The sequence below is a fragment of the Leiobunum rupestre genome, chromosome 3 (genome assembly GCF_980474605.1).
Source record: "Leiobunum rupestre chromosome 3, qqLeiRupe1.1.hap1, whole genome shotgun sequence".
Classification (NCBI taxonomy): Eukaryota; Metazoa; Arthropoda; class Arachnida; order Opiliones; family Sclerosomatidae; genus Leiobunum; species Leiobunum rupestre.
The window spans coordinates 14,032,772-14,042,508 of record NC_143386.1 but is presented as its reverse complement, the minus strand read 5'-3'; the positions used below and the strand labels follow the sequence as shown (position 1 = coordinate 14,042,508).

The 9,737-nt window shown below is 37.7% G+C and overlaps 1 protein-coding gene across 1 annotated transcript in view; it reads left to right on the top strand.

Annotated features, from left to right (window-relative positions):
• Nucleotides 1-2,942: 2,942 nt before the first annotated feature.
• Nucleotides 2,943-9,737, top strand: part of Naam (Nicotinamide amidase) — a 70,119-nt gene continuing 63,324 nt past the window's right edge. The window contains exon 1 of the mRNA XM_090167835.1: nucleotides 2,943-3,062. The gene's annotated coding sequence lies outside the window, so the exon portion shown is untranslated. The remainder of the gene's footprint in view (nucleotides 3,063-9,737) is intronic.

Below are 9,737 nucleotides of genomic sequence, written 5' to 3'. Positions count from 1 at the left end.
GCTGACATGGAAGCATCCAAGGCGGGTTCCTTCCAAGGGGCCAAACACATGCTCGAGAAGACATTCCTCAATAAGGTCTCCCGCGTCTCGAAGACTTTACACGGGGTGGTTTAGTAACTGATCCTTTAACGTGTCATTTGATTTTTATTAACCTTGTATTTATTACTGTAAATATTTACTTTCTTTGTAAATAGACCTACCTCTACGAAATAAAATTTAGAATTTTTAAATTGAAGTAGTTGAATTCAGTCGGGCTGTGATTCAGAAACAATGAAACCTAAAGGAATGGTCGAAATTAAATTTTAAATTTAGATGGTGTATCAACTGTGTTTTATACCAAATCTTAAGAAATTTGTATGTATCAGTTTCACGTACTGTGTCCACCACCGCCAAAACTCCTAACGTCCATCGGTTGGAAATATTATGCCCTCGCCAGCATTGGTAACGTTGGTGTTATCGGGGACCCGGAAGTCGGGTATTTGTTCCTCTTAGAGAGTTGGGGCAACGTACATTATTTTTTTAATGGAGACCGACTTAGTTGAACATAATATCTCTAACTAATACTATTTATGAACTGCGTTTTCCATTGCGTTTTCCACAGCAGCCTGCGTACGCTCTACTGTCATATTTGAATTTCGTGCCGTATCATAGACAGAGGCGCACTCTAACTCGTGCGCGTTTCACTGCCTTATTTCCAAAACCCAGGTAACTCGAAAAATTCAGTTTGTTAAAAAATTAACTTAAATTCACGTGTTCACGTTTCGCTATTTATTTCCAAAACTAGGTAGCTCAAAAAAAATTGTAAAAATTCCGCTACCAAATGATCGAAAATTTGTTCAAATTAAAATATTTCAATTAAAATAAAGTATAACATCGGGGGATTGTGTGTACTTAAATGTCTGTGACATCTTGTTTTCTACTCTGCTGGGTTTTGAAATCTGGAGATGGGGTACAAAAAGGCGTTAGTTAGGTAATCATGCAAGTGGGTTTCTTATGTGGCCAAAGACATGGTCAAGGCGTTAGTTAGGTAATCATGCATGTGGGTTTCTTATGTGGCCAAAGACATGGTCAAGAAGAAATAACTCGAATAGAGTTGGCTTTGGTCATCTAGCGTTGTTACTCGGCTTTTAAAGCTTGCGTTTCGTTTCGTTGAACTGCTAAGCGTCGGTTTAAGCATTTCTATGATTTTTTTATTTTGGAGATTTTAGCTTCATCATATTTAATTGTTATAGCTGTATGGTCGGTAATCGACCAGTCTTTCTTAATTTTAATATCAATATTTAAGTTAAAGTAACAGTGATCTATAAGAGTTTGAGATTCAGCAGTTACACGAGTGGGGTCACATATTAGTTGATTTAAACCTAGGCTTATATGTAAGTCTAGTAAAATATAAGTATTTGGGTTAGGATCGAGAAGATTAATATTATAATCGCCAGCTATAATTTTTTGTCATTTATATTACCAAGATTTAGTAAAATATAATTATTATATATAAATATACTTTAACGAATAAAGTTTCTTTAAATAACAAAGCAAACATCATAACAGTTCGAAATATAGAAATTATAAGTTTGCCAACTTTAAGATTGAAATGCCTTGTTTGCCAACTCTGGAAAAAAGTAGGTGGAGGGTCAAAATTCCTAATTTTTATCCAAAATGCTTTAAACATTTGAAATTTATTTGAATTTGTTTCATTTTCCTCGATTTAACCAAAATTCTCGGCCAATTTTCAAAATTTTATCCAATTCGTCCATTGTCTCAATTTTATACGATTTCACCCAAATTTCAAAAGTTTATTCATTTTGTCCTTTGTCTCAATTCTTTTGGATTTCACCCAAATTTCAAAAGTTTATCCAATTCGTCCATTGTCTCAATCAGTGGCGGCTTAAGAAGGCTGGGTCCCCGGGGCGGAGCAGTGTTTTGTGACACCCCCCAGGACCGTGCAAAAGTTTTCACGAGTCCGTCTTCTTCAAGTTTAATCGTTCTGATTTGCACCCCCCCCTCGAGCTTCTCCGATGGCACCCCCTGCTGCCCTGGTACCCGGGGCGGACCGCTCCCCCCCCTTAGGCCGCCACTGGTCTCAATTTTATTGGATTTCACCCAAATATATCTAATTCACCCAATATGCTTGAAATTTCGATTTTCCAAATATATCTTATTCTAACTAACTTAACCTGTAAAACCCTGAAATTGTTAACTTTTTGAATTTCATTAAATTCACACAATTTTATCTGTTTTACCTAATTTTATACTATGTATTTAACTATCAGAAATTCCCGAGTTTTTCTTTACATTGCTCAATTTACCCAATTTTACTTAAATTTATCCAAATTTACCAAAATATTTATGAATTTTAAGTTAAGATTTTTTCAAAACATAGTTAAAATATTTGAAACTTTTCTTCGGGGGACCCTCCAGAAAAAAAACCAGGGCGCGCCACTGACTTGGCGGCGTAGTATCGACTAGGACTATTTCAGGTTGGTATATATTTCAATAATTAAGGCTTAGGTCGTAACATTACCGAAAGTTAATTACCCGAGGAGATGAATCAGTAGAGTTGCTACTCAACTTTATACTTTCTATGATGAGAAAACGCAACGGCTCGTGAGAAGATTTTAGTTTCGAAATTCGACCTCGCCAACGTACTAGTCTCTTTACGAGATCTTAGCGACATCTCACGGCATAGTTCAGAATAACGTTATTTATTTAGACAACATAAAGGAAAATTATTATATAATCCAAAATATTTTCTCAAACTTTAACATCAATTACAATTTTCGAATACATAATTGCGTATGGTTTAATTTTACTTCATAAAAATCTATATATGTTGTCTTTTCCGGTCGCTAGGTACCAGCACTTTACAGTATTTTCGGGCTACGAGAGAAAGAGTGAGAGAGAGAGAACAACGATTTTTGTAAGGTTTCCTAGCTTACGCGTCGCAACGCGTGTAGTTAAATATATGTACATGTACCGTGATTGGAATGTCGGAGGCCTTTGCCGAAGGGCGTGAACAGCTTATCTCAAGTTGAAGTTCTCAACACGGATTTCAATATCTTTTTGTAAGTTTTATCAATAACGATATAATTATACGTATAGCAGTAAATATTGTAATATAAGATAACCTGCGGTATCGGTGACGTTTTTCAACGTAAAAATAAAGCAGCCTGTCGGGTAAATCGATAAAGGAATGAAACATTGCTGCCAACCAATATCAAAATAATTACCCTTGAAGTGTCAAAATGAAAAGGCAACAAATGAAATCTAAATATTAGAAAAAGAACTTACATTCATACATAATTTCGGTAGAATGTGTTTCCAAATTCTCCACTAATTGGCTATATGTTAAAATTTGTAAGTTGATATGTAAGTTACATGTTCCAAACTGAATAAAACAATGATCATTGACAACAGCTGCTGAAAGCTTGCATCAGTGGCGTAGCTAAAGGAATAAGGCCCTAATGCAAAATGGAAAATGCGTAACCTCTATACCTTATGCCAGATATAGTTCCCATTGTGATAGAAGTACAGGGCCTATTTAAAAGATGTTTTAGAAGCACCAAAAATTAACCAAAATTAGTTAAATATTGGTAAAGAGGAAGATTTTTCCACCGACTTTGCTGAAGATGACGCTGCACAACACTAGGGGACGTTCCCGCTTTTATTAATATCGGCACGCAACGCGGGCTCAGTGGCGCGTTCCAAGTTGTATGTGCCACCGAATTAAATTTTCTTACTGAATTTTAGAACTCCCCTAACACGGCAGAAATGCCCACTAAAATAGGCCCTGCTGGAGTACATGCCGAGCGAGAGGTAAAACATTAGAAGTTTCATTTAAATCAAGGAATACCTCTGCGTATTGTTCCATACCAGAGTGATTGAGAAAAATCATATCACCTCCTCCGTAATTATAAAAAATAAATTCTCAATGAGAGGTAAGACAGTCTCAGATAATCTGTACACCGAGTTCGTACATTTAGCACTGTTAAAGGTACATATTTTCAAGAGTTCGCGAGTTCCATTTAGCACTGTCAAAGGTACCGAGTTCGCAGAGCGTCTTACCCCTCGATGCCGAGTTAAAAGAAACCATCTTCCACCTTGTAGGATTAAACTACAGTAAATAACAGTTATAACAACTTTACTTGCGACCTAAAGCTACACCCTCTTTTGGTTATCGTCGAAAACCAGATCTATAGGACTGTTGTAGGACATGGTATCAGATTTATAGCCCGTTGCACTTGGAATTAGATCCTTATCACCGGAGGTCTTCATCATTTTGCACAGCCCGGACAGGTGGCAAAACAGCCATGTTAGCAAGATAACACTTCTATTGACGGTCTCACCTTCAACGCAAGCTGCTCAACCCAGCAATAGAGCGGATGCTGTAGCCAGTGGCGGATTATCCAATAGGCTGAGTAGGCTTAAGAATACGGGCCCGGAGGATAAATGGGCCCGGTAGGATTTTTCTAGAAGGGCCCTCGAGAATAAATAATCCACAGTTAACACAAAATATAAAAATATTTAAGCTTTTAGTTGAAAAAAATCTGTTGAAAAATTGTCCAAACACAAATTTTTGTAATCGCGTTTCCTACTGATTGTCGGATTTCATTTCAACAACCGCCGCTAAGATCGTCTGTATTATCTTCGTTTTGTAGTTAAGCCAAATACATGAAAACGTTATTTTTTTGATAATACTACTCTGCTTATTGATTTTATATATATAGTATAATCCAAGCATTTATTTTATGCGTGTATCCTGTTGTCCTCAAAATTGAGTAAAATTAAATAAAATAATACTTTGCGAGTAGCCACGAAATAGTAACGTACCTGGACAGTACGGATCGGAGTCCGAGTCCGAGTCCATCACCAATGAGGCGGTTATTTTCTTGACCAATTTTGATATATTATAATATTTGATTAATTGAATGACTGATTGACTGTGATAAACTGTGCGTTGTTCATAAAACTTAAGGCAAGTGCCAATCAAGGCTGGATTAGAAATTCTAATTTCTGACTCGAGTTATCTGTGCGCCCCAAATAGCAAGAAAAATAATTTCGCTGCTTCTGAGACGAATTCAGTTAAGGTGTGCTTTGTCAATGGTCAGTTATTCATCTTGTATCATCAGATTTTTTTAGTTAAATATATTTCATAAGAAAGTTTAGTATCGTACAAAGTACAGTCTGTTACAAAAGTCTTCGACAAAGGGAGTTTTAGCATTTATCTTAAATTTTCTCTTTAAACGATAGAAAAATGAAACCATAAGCAATTTTTAATACTTTTTTATTTCCTTTCACGTGGAGTTGTAGTATTTTGCAAAGCGATAATAGTTACGGCGGAAACGCCAGATGTCGTTTTTGACAACCTTTCAAATAATGGAGTTACGCCCCTGAAACCGGCATTTTCGGATTCAGGGTGGTTGATTCATATTAAGAAAGTGGCACTGCCATTGCTCTACCGGTGGCAATTTCCGATTCCATTTGGGAAATACTAAAAGACGTCAAATATCATTTGTGGCATTACCCCGATAATGTAGAGCATTTCAACAACAATTAATATTGTATAAGAAAAGAGACGATAATGGAAGCAATGAAAGTAGAAAATAGGTGTCGAAAATTGTAATTGTACAACCTTAAATGCTTAAACGAATAATATCAAAACCGCCGCGGCAAGTTTCCCAAGGTCAAAGGGGCCCCTAAACAAAGCTAAGCCTAGGGGCCCGAGTGGTAGTTAATCCGCCACTGGCTGTAGCAACTCCAACCGACACACTACCTATATAGGTAGAGTGCCGAGCCCTAAAGAAAAGGCTCCTAAAAGGGAATGACGGGCACAGTGGGCAACGGAGATACAGATCAGCTCCAAAAGGCCAGGAAACAGGGCCACAGTGCCTCATACGGAGACCCGCCGCCCCACAGCAAGCTACCTAGTCCGCCGAAGCTCAGTTTCCAGGCCAAACCTGACTGGAGTCGTAGGACGATCGGCTAATTCTCCGACCGGTTCGAAGAGTTTATTGGTTGCAGAGACGAGCATGCGCAGCGTTCATTTTCGATTTTTCTAGCACCTTTTTTACGAACATACTATTAACCCAACGTATGTATGTGTGTGTAGAATTGTTTCTCTTATTCTCGTCCTAATTATTCTTTCGAGCGCCAACTCATCATCTATCTGTGGCGTACCCGGGAGAGGGGGGGGGGGGAGGATATATATTGTTTTTAGCACGCACCTTTCAAGTTTGAACGCCCAAATTTTCCACATTTGTTCTCATGTCCGTACGAAAGCGACTCAGGTTATTTCATCAATGGCGCACCTGGGAGGGGGGTGCACAGTATTCTAGAGACCAGTGGCGTAGCTGCTGGTCCGCAGGGCCCGCGGTGCGGGGGGGGGGGCCTCAAGCTTCAAGGGGGGCCTCGAGCTTCGGGGAGGCCCCGCTAACCATAAAAAAAAATTAAAAAGGGGGGCCTCATAGAGATTTTTTCGGGGGGGGGGGGGGGCTCTGAGTTCTCAGCTACGCCATTGCTAGTGACCCCAAATTTTGGAATAAATTCCACGAAAGATAATATGAAAACATTTTTACATCCATTTCCGTCGGTGGCTTTTTGATATTCATTCACGGAAGCCACTTCCACCACCAGGGGTTACAGCGCTTCCGTCTTACATTATAATAATTCGTGTAGTGTAGTAAAGCATACTATGTAAAAATATTTCCATATTATCTTTAGTGGAGTTTCTTCCAAAAATTTGGGGGTCTCTGTAACACTGTGGGGTAGGTGGTAACATTATTTTATTGATTTTTATCACATTACTAAGACTATGTATTGAGAGCGCTGGATTATCACAAAAAAGATATGTTTTACAAAATTTGCAAGTGTAATAAAGCATTTAAGTCGAAATGTGGTTATCTTTATCATAGAAATAAATGTGATTCAGCAGAAAATAATAATGTAGTTGAAGCGGGAAATTATGTACGTAAGGAATCGGGTTGTACGTTTTAAATTAATTATATTTTTTCTTTTTCGCGCCTGGGGTAATGAAAGGCTTTCCCCCATAAATTATAAAAAAGGTTATACTCCCTTTTTGGGGGGAACCCTTTGAATGTTTAGTACCGAATAAAAGCACTAGATGGCAACAGCGTTTCAATTTTGAAATTAATTCCCTTAGCTTCACGTTGTATTGACTGATACTGCACTGACGAAATGTTTTGTAAGCTTAAGTGAAATATTATTTTTCACTCCAAACATAAATTAAGTAAATGGTTGCCTTAGAAGAGCTGAAAGCCTAACACGCAATACGAAAGGGAATTTTTAAGCGATTCTAGTATGCGAAACGGTAACCAAATTCCCCAATTATGATTATCATTAACTTAAAAATATTAAAGGAATAAATTAAAAAATTATTTACTTTGAAACTTGGTCTCATACCTATTTATCAATAAAACACACACCGCAGCCTTCTATCTTATTCCGGTTTTTCCAAAAGTTGAGCGTAAAATTGGCAAAAATATCGTTTTTGGACGCTGCGTCCATGTTTGAGTTGGTTTTTAAATTACTATAGGGTTAATCAAAAATCAGTTTATCTGAAACCTAAGGCCCATATTTTAGTTCGTGCTTCAGAAAACAAAACTTCTCATCCCTAATTCAAACGCCTACAAAATGTATTATAAATTAACAAAATAAACCGTTTTCGGAGCTGGTTTCCTATTAAGAGAAAAACGCGTCCAGACTTTTAGCTTTATGGACCATAGTCATAAGATTAATTTCTCCACCTAGCTAGTAATGTCAGATTTACATACAGGGTGTTCTAGGTAAGAGTGTCAAAAATTAAGGGCGTATCCTATGGGTCCTAATGAATAGAAAATACCAAATGAGGTTTTTCCATGTCAACTTGACTATAAAGTGGAAAATTTGTATTTCATTATTCGATTTTTCTTCGCCTAGAAGGCATACGTGCCGAAGTACCGCGCTATTTCTGATTAAAAGCGGTCTTCCTTTACCTAATTACCTTTTGTTTGTTTAGTGGTTTGGCTAATTTTTCCTTTAATTATATTTTCTACGGATTTATTTCCTTAAGCAAATAAGTTTAGCAAAGTTTTAGACCTGTAATTAAATTATTTTAATATATTTTTTCAATTTTAGGTTATTTTCGATTTTAAACTTTTAAAATTCTTTTCTGCCGATTATTAAGGTGTCTAATAAAATTATGACAATGAAAATTTACATTTAATGTATACAATTTGTGATGAGTACGAACATAACGGCCACATTGTGCTAGCAAAAAATCAAAATAAAACAATTAACTACTTCGGGGTCGCAAAGACTACCAAATTTCGACCTTAAAAATTTTTGTAAATTTCATATTTTTGTCCGAACACATTAGCTATTCTAAATTATAAATGGGATCAATAAGAAATTATTTTAAAGCCCCCTTCCTCTTCAGGTGCGCCACTGATTAAATAGCGCGAATCGCTTACTTACGGGCATAAGAACAAACGTAAAAACGTTGGGAGTAAATTTTTAAATTTAATAACGGTAAAATTCCATATACCCCGCCCCCCGGTACGCCTCTGGGAATCGCTTATTGACGGTCATGATATCAAAGGGCCGGGGCGCTCGAAAGCATAATTAGGCGTGAGAAAAAGAGAAACATCTCAAATCACACAAACACACACGTTGGGTTAATAGTACGTTCGTAAAATAAAGTGCTAGGCGCAAGTAAAAATCGAAAATAAATGCCGCGCATGCTCGCCTCTGCAACCAATAAACTCTTCGAACCGGTCGGAGAATTAGCCGCTCGTGTCGTAGGTGTAGATAGGACCATTTGTCACAGCTAACATCTCCCAGTGCGCCACCGCCCTTAATGATTACCAAAGCCGGACCCCGACTCCCCGGTAAAGCCACCAGTTATTGCACAATCTGACCCATTACGGACCCGATATATAGGACAGAGGTGGGCAAATATTGTGAGCAATTTCAAAAAATGAATGTTCAGAATTTTTTCACTTGGTTGATCAATTGAGCGAGCGCCAACTCCAGTTGATTTTATTTTCCTTCTCTTCAACTGCGCAATCTCAGGGTGACCGTGTATTAGTTCAACCTCACTTAGTCAGTGATTGTTCACTGCGTGGTGATGCAGATCGGCTGATCGACGCGCTAACCTGCTCAATTTTCAGCGCTGCGTTCTCTAGCGGCGGGATAGTTCGATCACTAAAAAGCTCTGATGGCGTGCTGAGCAAAATCGCACACATCGTTCACATTGGAATTTTTCATCCCGCTGAGCGACGGGAGAGTCTGTTCCCCGGGAATTCGCTCCCAGCGCGGTTAGAATTTTTTTAATGAAATTTTTAAGGCGATTTGTTTATTCTATGCGTTTTTTAATCAAACAAATCGACTAAAAAACTATATTTTTGAATTTTGTTCAGAACGCTGTGAGCGAATTCCGCGAAACAGACTATCCCGTCGATCATCGCACATAGTTTCAAAGAGCCCAAATTTTTACCAAAATTAAAAAATGGTCCGTTACAAATAATGTTTACATTTTTGTAATAAGGAAATAATGGTGAAGGAAGCAACCCGAAACGTTTTTAGCTGTGACCCCTAGCGGCGAAGTTACTTTCCCTGAAGGAGCACAGGGTTTTCGTTAGTTTGATTCAATAGATCTTAGCGAAATAAGAACACGGAAAAAAATTCACAGTCATACGTTGTTTCAAACAATAGTTAGAAAAAAGACATTTTGGAAATGTAAA